Raw genomic sequence first — 9,439 nt, forward strand, 5'->3', positions numbered from 1 at the left:
TGAGGCAATGACACTTCGACCCATCATTGCCCATCCAACTAGCTTGTGATGCTAGTCCCTTGTGTGGAAGCAGTCGTTTCCCATATTATGCCTTCCGGTGAAGAGCTGCTGATCGCTTTCGCATCAAGGGCATTGAACTAAGCAGAAAGTAACTACGCACAGATAGAACAAGAACCCTAGGCATCGTTTTTGGAGCGCGTTCACCCTTCTTACAGATCATTGTCTGCTGACGAGCGTCTTTGGACCGCATACTGGGATTCCGTCACTTGCTGCAAGCTGAATGCAAAGGTGGGCTTTGTTGTTGTCAGCACACACCTACGACATCAAGTACTGCAAGTCAGAACTGCACTGCAACATAGATGGACTTTCCAGGTTGCCACTACCTGTGGTCAAGCCAGATTCGTGCCAAGTGGACATCTTCTACTTCAGACAAGTGGAAAATGCACCATGCACTTCAACACAAGTGTGGGAAAACACCAGAAACTAACAAAGTCATCTGAAGTGATGGACATCATCATGAAAGGTAGCGCCTTAGGGGATGCTCAGGAACTGAAACCTTACCTTTCCAGGAGAACTGAGCTGTCAGTACAGTCTGGATGTCTGCTGTGGGGGAGGAGAGTTATCATTCCGCCTTCGTTGAGGAAACCAGTGTTGCAACAACTACACTCGGTCAATGTGGAATGGTTTGCATGAAGGAAATCGCACAAAGTCACTTCTGGTGGCCTGGATTAGATGGAAGCATTGAAGAGAAAGCAAAGACATGTTCCTCATGCCATAAGGTTCGCAACGTATCTCAACTTGCACCACTTTATCTGTGGGATTGGCCGGAGGCGGCATGCCAACGCATACACATCAACTTTGTAGGTCCATTCGAAGACAGAATGTTTCTTGTCGTCGTGGATGCTCATGGCAAGTGGCCAGATGTTGCCATCATGAAGTTTACTACTGCTGAGAAGACCATCGAGAAGCTTGGAGAAGTGTTTAGTTGCCACTCCAACTCGTTAGCGACAACGGACCACAGCTAGTGTCGCAAAAAATGGTCACGTTCCAACAGGTGAATGGCGTACAACACATCAGGTCCGCACCGTATCATCCTTCTACCAACGGTGTCACGTACGTTAAGGAACGGGACGGACCAAGGTGCAGCGTGAAAGGCGTACATGTTTATTAAAGAATAAACACACGACACAGTAATAAAAATAACAAAACTTAACCGTGACGGTCCAAAGGCTAACACACAAGCCTAAAACAGGAACACAACAAAAACCCACAACACAGGCAGGAAAACTAGCTGCCTAAGTATGATCCCCAATCAGAGACAATGAGCGACCGCTGCCTCTGATTGGGAACCACACCCGGCCAAACATAGAAATACAAACCTAGAAATTCACACCCTGACCAAACTAGCTAGAGTTCTATAGGCCAGGGCGTGACAGTACCCCCCCCCCAAAGGTGCGGACTCCGACCGCACAAACCTGACTGAATAGGGGAGGGTCCGGGTGGGCTTCCAGCCTCGGTGGCAGCTCCGGCTCCAGAGTGGAGCCGCTGACCGGAGCTGGATCAGGCACCGGTGGAGTGGACTGCTCTGGCTCCGGAGTGGAGCCGCTGACCGGTGCCGGACCAGGCACCGATGGAACGGGCACGGGCCGTGCCGGACTGGCGACGCGCCCCACTGGCTTGGTGCGACGAGCAGGAACAGGCCGGGCCGGACTGGCGACGCGCACCACTGGCTTGGTACGAGGAGCAGGAACAGGCCGGGCCGGACTGGCGACGCGCACCACTGGCTTGGTGCGAGGAGCAGGTACAGACCGGGACGGACTGGCGACGCGCACCACTGGCTTGGTGCGAGGAGCAGGAACAGGCCGGGCCGGACTGGCGACGCGCACCACTGGCTTGGTGTGAGGAGCAGGAACAGGCCGGGCCGGACTGGCGACGGGCACCACTGGCTTGGTGTGAGGAGCAGGAACAGGCCGGGCTGGACTGGCGACGCGCACCACTGGCTTGGTGCGGGGAGCAGGAACAGGCCGGGTCAGACTGGCGACGCGCACCACTGGCTTGGTGCGGGGAGCAGGAACAGGCCGGGCCAGACTGGGAACACGCACCACTGGCTTGGTGCGGGGAGCAGGAACAGGCCGGGCCAGACTGGGAACACGCACCACTGGCTTGGTGCGGAGAGCAGGTACGGGGCGTACCGGACTGGGAACCGGCACTGGAGGTCTATGACTGTCTCCGTCCTTTACACTCCGCGCCCCGTCCTCCTCCAGTGAGGACTCCTCCTTGAGCCCCCACGAGTGCAGTGGTCGAGGCTCCTCTCTGTCGCTCCCCGACCACCCTTTTAGCCCCCCCAAAAAAAATATTGGGGCTGTCTCTCCACCCTGATCCCTTTCAGGGCCTCCATCTGCCTTGCCAGATCCTCTCTTATCTCCCGCCAGGTCCGTCCTCTCTGCTCCTCCTGGGCACGCTGCTTGGTCCATTGGTGGTGGGTTTTTCTGTCACGTACGTTAAGGAACGGGACGGACCAAGGTGCAGCGTGAAAGGCGTACATGTTTATTAAAGAATAAACACACGACACAGTAACCAAAATAACAAAACTTAACCGTGACGGTCCAAAGGCTAACACACAAGCCTAAAACAGGAACACAACAAAAACCCACAACATAGGCAGGAAAACTGGCTGCCTAAGTATGATCCCCAATCAGAGACAACGAGCGACCGCTGCCTCTGATTGGGAACCACACCCGGCCAAACATTAGAAATACAAACAAATAAATTCACACCCTGACCAAACTAGCTAGAGTTCTATAGGCCAGGGCGTGACAAACGGGTTGGGGGAGAGGTTTGTACAGACCATGAAACATGCCTTAAAAGCGTCTCAGGGTCAAGGGACACTGCACCAATGCTTGAACAGCTTCCTGATATCCTACAGGAACACACTTCACTATTGGTTCTATGTGTTGTAGAACGAGCACATTCAAGATAAATGGTTAAACTGATTCCCGTCTCATCATTATTGAATTGTTATAAAGACATGGTTATGAAACCCACGAGACATGACAAAAGATGTTACCCTTTATAGAAACCACCACTTTGAAAAAATGTAACATCCTTGACAACTTCTTCCTGGGTCAACGGTTCATTGGAGGCGGGGCCGTTTTGAAAAGCACATGATGAGTCTGCACTCTCTCTTCATATGTTAGCAATGTGATTATTAATTTTGTAATTTTATGCAAGGCCTAAAGATGTGTCACTGGTGTTACACAGTTTATAGTAACGAAAAAATCAACTTGTTTCAAATACTTGATCAAATCACAATTTAAGAAGTGTGGTTTGAGCTACTGTGGCCACCATCTTAGCTATGCCATCTTGTCTGCTGATTTGTCACTGGTGTTACTGTCACTGGTGTTACTAGTCACTTCATGGTGGTAATGGAGCAGGGTTAATAGTGTTACTGGTCTGGTGTTACTGTCACTGGTGTTAATAGAAGAATGTCACACAATAGAACTTTACACATACCTGTTTAAAGTACATTATTACTAATCAAAACATTTTCTTAATATTATTATTAACCTTTTCTGTCTTTGATTATATATGCAAATTAAATAGTCAAATTACATTCTGGAAAGCCTGAATTGTCATCTAAAATATAGGTAACACGAGTAACAAACAGGCAGCACAAGCATTTTTTAAATGTAATATAGTAAAGATATGTAAATATATTAAACTTTCATTATGTTGATTTATAATGTTAAAGGGTTAACTATTATCTGACTATAAGTTTAGATAAAAAAATAAAAACGTTGGCTGGTCAAAAAGATACAATTTTTTGACCCAGTTAAGTCTTCATGCAAAGTTGCTTGAGAAAGACAAACAGATGAACAACGTGTTTACACAACATCATCATCAAGTCGATCTAATAGGCCTAGCCCTAATATCATGGTATCCTATCTCAATCCTCATACTTACACAGGGCCTAATCTTGACTTTTGGCAATGAGATTTGGTTGCCCCCCACCACGCAGGCAAAACATTTTAGTGGCCCCCCTCTTGACGGTGGAGAGAACATTTTGAAATGTTATAACACATTTCATTACAGGAGGTTGGTGACACCTTAATTGGGGAGGATGGGCACGTGGTAATGGCTGGAGAGGAATCAGTGTAAAGGTATCAACAACATCAAACACATGGTTTCCATGTGATTGATGCCATTCCATTCGATCCGTTCCAGCCATTATTAAGAGCCATCCTCCCCTCAGCAGCCTCCACTGCATTTCATGCAATTCTACTTATTTTGCCATCGGGCAGAGAGAACATGTTGCAGTTTTAAAGCAGGTTTTCTGCAGTCCTACACATTTTGCCACGAGGTGGAGATAATTTATTTCAGTATTAAAGCTAATTTCCTGCAATTCTACACAATTTGCCATGACTGATTTCACATGCTATCGGAAGCTCCTAGTTCCCAGTGGGAAATTTCACTTGAACGCGTTGTGATGTTTCACTACTGACCTTTTACCTTTTCAACCAAAAGATGAAAACAAATCCCTTTTTGACAATTACAACCTTATCAATATGGAGAATGTAGCTAGTTTGACCATATGTCAATTTAAGCAAGCTAGCTAACTTTATTATGAGCAATGTTAGCTAGCTTATCAAGCTTCCAAGTTTCCCACGAACACGTACAGTGCATTCGGAAAGTATTCAGACCCTCCCATTCTTCACTGCAGATCCTCTTAAGCTCTGTCAGGTTGGATGGGGAGCGTCGCTGCACAGCTATTTTCAGGTCTCTCCAGAGATGTTCAATCAGGTTCAAGTCCGGGCTCTGGCTGGGCCACTCAAGGACACTCAGAGACTTTTCCCAAAGCCACTCCTGCGTTTGTCTTGGCTGTGTGCTTAGGGTCGTTGTCCTATTGGAAGGTGAACCTTCGCCCTATGTCTGAGGTCCTGAGCGCTCTGGAGCAGGTTTTCATCAAGGATCTCTCTGTACATTGCTCCGTTCATCTTACCCCCAATACTAACTAGTCTCCCAGTCCCTGCCGCTGAAAAACATCCCCACAGCATGATACTGCCACCACCATGTTTCACCATAGGGATGGTGCCAGGTTTCCTCCAGACATTACGCTTGGCATTCAGGCCAAAGAGTTAAATCTTGGTTTCATCAGACCAGATAATCTTGTTTCTCATGAGAGTCCTTTAGGTGCCTTTTGGCAAACTCCAAGCAGGCTGTCATGTGCCTTTTACTTAGGAGTGGCTTCCGTCTGGCCACTCCACCATAAAGGCCTGATTGGTGGAGCACTGGAGAGATGGTTGTCCTTCTGGAAGGTTCTCCCATCTCCACAGAGGAACTCTGGACCTCTGTCAGAGTGACCATAGGGTTCTTGGTCACAATCCTGTCTCGGAGCTCTACGGACAATTCCTTCGACCTCATGGCTTGGTTCTTGCTCTGACATGCACTGTCAACTGTGCCTTTCCAAATCATGTCCAATCAATTGAATTTACCACAGGTGGACTCCAATCAAGTTGTAGAAACATCTCAAGGATGATCAATGGAAACAGGATGCACCTGAGCTCAATTTCGAGTCTCATAGCAAAGGGTCTGAATACTTATAAGGTATTTCAGTTCGTTTTTTTAATACGTTTGCAAAAAATTATAAAAACCAGTTTTCACTTTGTCATTATGGGGTATTGTGTGTAGATTGATGAGGAGTGGTGCAGTGGTCTAAGGCACTGCATCGCAGTGCTAGCTGTGCCACTAGAGATCCTGGTTTGTATCCAGGCTCTGTTGTAGCCGGCCGCGACTGGGAGACCCATGGGGCGGCGCACAATTGGCCTAGCGTCGTCCAGGGTAGGGGAGGGAATGGCCGGCAGGGATGTAGCTCAGTTGGTAGAGCATGGCGTTTGCAACGCCAGGGTTGTGGGTTCGATTCCCAAGGGGGCCAGTATGAAAAAATAAATCATAATAATAATAATGTATGCACTCACTAACTGTAAGTCGCTCTGGATAAGAGTGTCTGCTAAATGAAAAAAATATATTGAATCCATTTTAGAATAAGACTGTAACGTAACAAAATGTGGAAAAGGTCAAGGGGTCTGAATACTTTCTGAATGCACTGTATAGCCACCCTTATGCCATATTAATGATATCTGAGTGAGAGTGACTAACAAAATCAATAGGGACCCCCCTGGAGGTTAGGGCCCCTGGGCATGTGCCCTGCATGCCCGGTCGGTATTCAGCCATTATTACTACAAGTTTAGATAGCTAGATCAACTTATCAATCTAAAAATTGTTAGCTGACATGGCTAATTGAGTGACTGTTAGTGACAGATATAACAAGACAAAACTTGCTGATGCACAACCAAATTTCGAACTTGCACATAGTGTATTCTACTATTCTAACGCTCAACAATAAGTTGAGACCCCAACTGAGTTCCTAAAATAAATAAAAAATAAAAAAAGTTGTTTATTAATATTTTTGGGTCGGGGTCCTCTAGCAGTCTTGGGTCCTAAGCGACTGCTTATGTCACTTATGCCTTGAGCGGCCCTGTACTTACAAATCACTGCATATTAATCTAAATGATATTTGATCAATTAGGCCTACATTTGTTGTCTGCTCAATGGGCCAACTCGAATATCATCCCAAAGAGAAAAAAATTCAGAAAGCTGCAAACGCGCCATAGGGGGAGTTGAGATGACAACGATGGGATTGCAGCTCTCTCTAGTGTCAAAAGAATGAACTGCAATTGATTGTTACCATACTGATAATCCTGCCACCAAGGGGCGCATTCTTCTTGCAAACCGGCAGACATTTATTTGTGCAGGCTCCACAGAAGTTGAGAACAAAATTCAAAAGGCAGACCTTCTTTAAGATCATTATGTGCACACAAGCCACATTTGACCACTGCGGGCGTCTGTCTTAGTAAATTAACATAGTAGGTCCTATCTATAACAGGAATAAGTTGCACTTGATGGGCCCCTCAATTGACTAAAACTAAAATATTCTATGCTATACTGGCATAGCCTACATTTCCTCCATTAACACACACACACACACACACACACACACACACACACACACACATACAGTCTTGTACAACTAACCTTGTGGGGACACACAATTCAATCTCCTATTTTCCCTAACCTTAACCTAAACCCAAAAACCTAACATTAACCCTAAACCTAAACCTAGCTCCTAAAACTAACCCTAGCTCCTAACCCTAACCCGAATTCTAACCTTGACCCTAAACCCCCTAGAAATAGCATTTGACCTTGTGGGGACTAACAAAATGTCCCTAGTTGGTAAAATGTTTGTTTGTTTACTATTCTCGTTGGGACTTCTGCTCCCCAAAAGGATAGTTAAACATGTCCACACACACACACACACACACACAAACACACAAACACACACACACACACACACACACAAACTCTCTCTCTCTCTCGCTCTCTCTCACACACACATACATACCTATGACAAAGGGGCCATACTAGCAAACATAAGCAACCATTTAAATGTAAACAATTTATCTGGCTCAAAATGCATATCAACCAATTAACGTGACAGGTGACAGTGATTATATCCTGAAACCAATTAAAATCATTGACGTCGTTGGACGTGTTCCAACACTTGTTCATGGAAGCATCCTTAACAAACAGTACCTGTCCAACAGCATGTTCTGATCATCAAAGCAACTATCACGTGTTTTTTACATGTATTGTGTTAGTGTGTTGAAAAGGGCCGTAGCCTACAGCCAACAGCTTGAATATGCATATGGGACTTTGTATGGTACACCTCAATTCATGATGAACCCCATTAACCACCTTGGTCGTATTCCATATGTAGCCTCTGCTTCCAGGCCAGTGAGGTGAAAGCCTGGTGGAGCCTACCCATAGACTGATTACGCCCTCTCCTGGCGAGGATACATCTGTGTAGGCTATCATTAGTAGGCTATATTGTTATGTAGGATACACTTACATGTAGGCCTACAACGTTTTATAGGCTATGCATTATTATAATCATCCACTTCGTCACGTGTTTTGAATCGAGCATCAAGGACTGGCAGTGAACAGTTTTCTCCTCAACAAAAAAGCTTGATGCGAGGGGGACTCGAACCCACGGTTTAAGTGCACTATCTATTTAGAGTTAACCGCTTTAGCAGTATGTGCCACCTAAACGCAATGATGATAATGGTAGCCTTCATGACTGCTGTTTGACAAATCTCTAAGGCTCTTCTTTTTTCTTTTCTTTTTTACAATGTACAATAAACGTACATGTTGTAAGGACCTCATTTATCTTTTTGCCTTAAAAGCACAAGGTGTGTGAAACAGATTAACAAAAACGTGGGATTTAGTCATATATGCGAAAACATTAAAACGTTTTCTAATGTTAGTAGTAGCTAGTAGCCTAGTCAAGGATGTATCAATGCAATATAGGCACACAACATTTTGTTACAGACCAACAGAACAAAAGTAAACCTTGAATTTGTAGGTTTAAAATATCCCTCTTGTGGCGAAGGTTGACCTATTTTAAGAAATGCCATTGGTTGGTGCATATAAAGACTAAGCTCTTTGATAGGCTGATGAAGAATTTGTTAAAGGATATAATCACTGCCACCTGTTGAGGTTAGCATAGGGCTAACGTGTGCCATGTTATCTGATGCGACCAGCTACACTTTAGCGTTCTGTCACATGCAAGTAAATCGATTATTTGAATTGGCTGATACGCATTTTGAGCTGAAGAAACTATTTACATTTACGTTCGCAAGTATGGCCCCAACGTGTATTACTTGTTTGTTTATATTTTCCTAAGACACATGATCTGAATGTTTGGCCATCAACTTCAACAGCACCGCCGCTACTAACAACCAGGAAGAGGCGAAACGAGACGATTTACTCCACCCGAAATCGGTACACAAAAATAAGGCCACGAAGTCCTCTGTAGTTCAATTGGTAGAACATGGCGCTTGTAACGCCAGGGTAGTGGTTTCGATCCCCGGGACCACCCATACATAAAAATGTATGCACACATGACTGTAAGTCGCTTTGGATAAAAGCGTCTGCTAAATGGCATATTATTATAAGTGAGTCATTTTGTATGGAGGTCTATGAGTGTCGAATTTGGTCAACAACAAAAAAAAAATTGCGAATTTGCTACGTGAGGCTTATTTGATCAAATATAAGTTTCGTAATGGTTAGGTTGTTACGAATGCACCGATATAAAAGTGGACGCACGTAGCATTTCGGCAACTTTGAAAAAAACGACGTTATTTCGGAGTTGAGCCTGTTGTTCACGCACCTATCTGCCCTCTCATTGCCTAGAATCTTTGAGGACATGTATTTCCATTGTTAAAGCGGTCCCTCGACTATCTTGTCAATATAATACATAATGGTCGCATTCCCCTGCTCAGACGTTGCATGCAACAACCAATGGTTGCGTGCCACATCATCG

The sequence above is a fragment of the Coregonus lavaretus genome, assembly GCF_964263955.1.
Source record: "Coregonus lavaretus genome assembly, chromosome: 22".
Classification (NCBI taxonomy): domain Eukaryota; kingdom Metazoa; phylum Chordata; class Actinopteri; order Salmoniformes; family Salmonidae; genus Coregonus; species Coregonus lavaretus.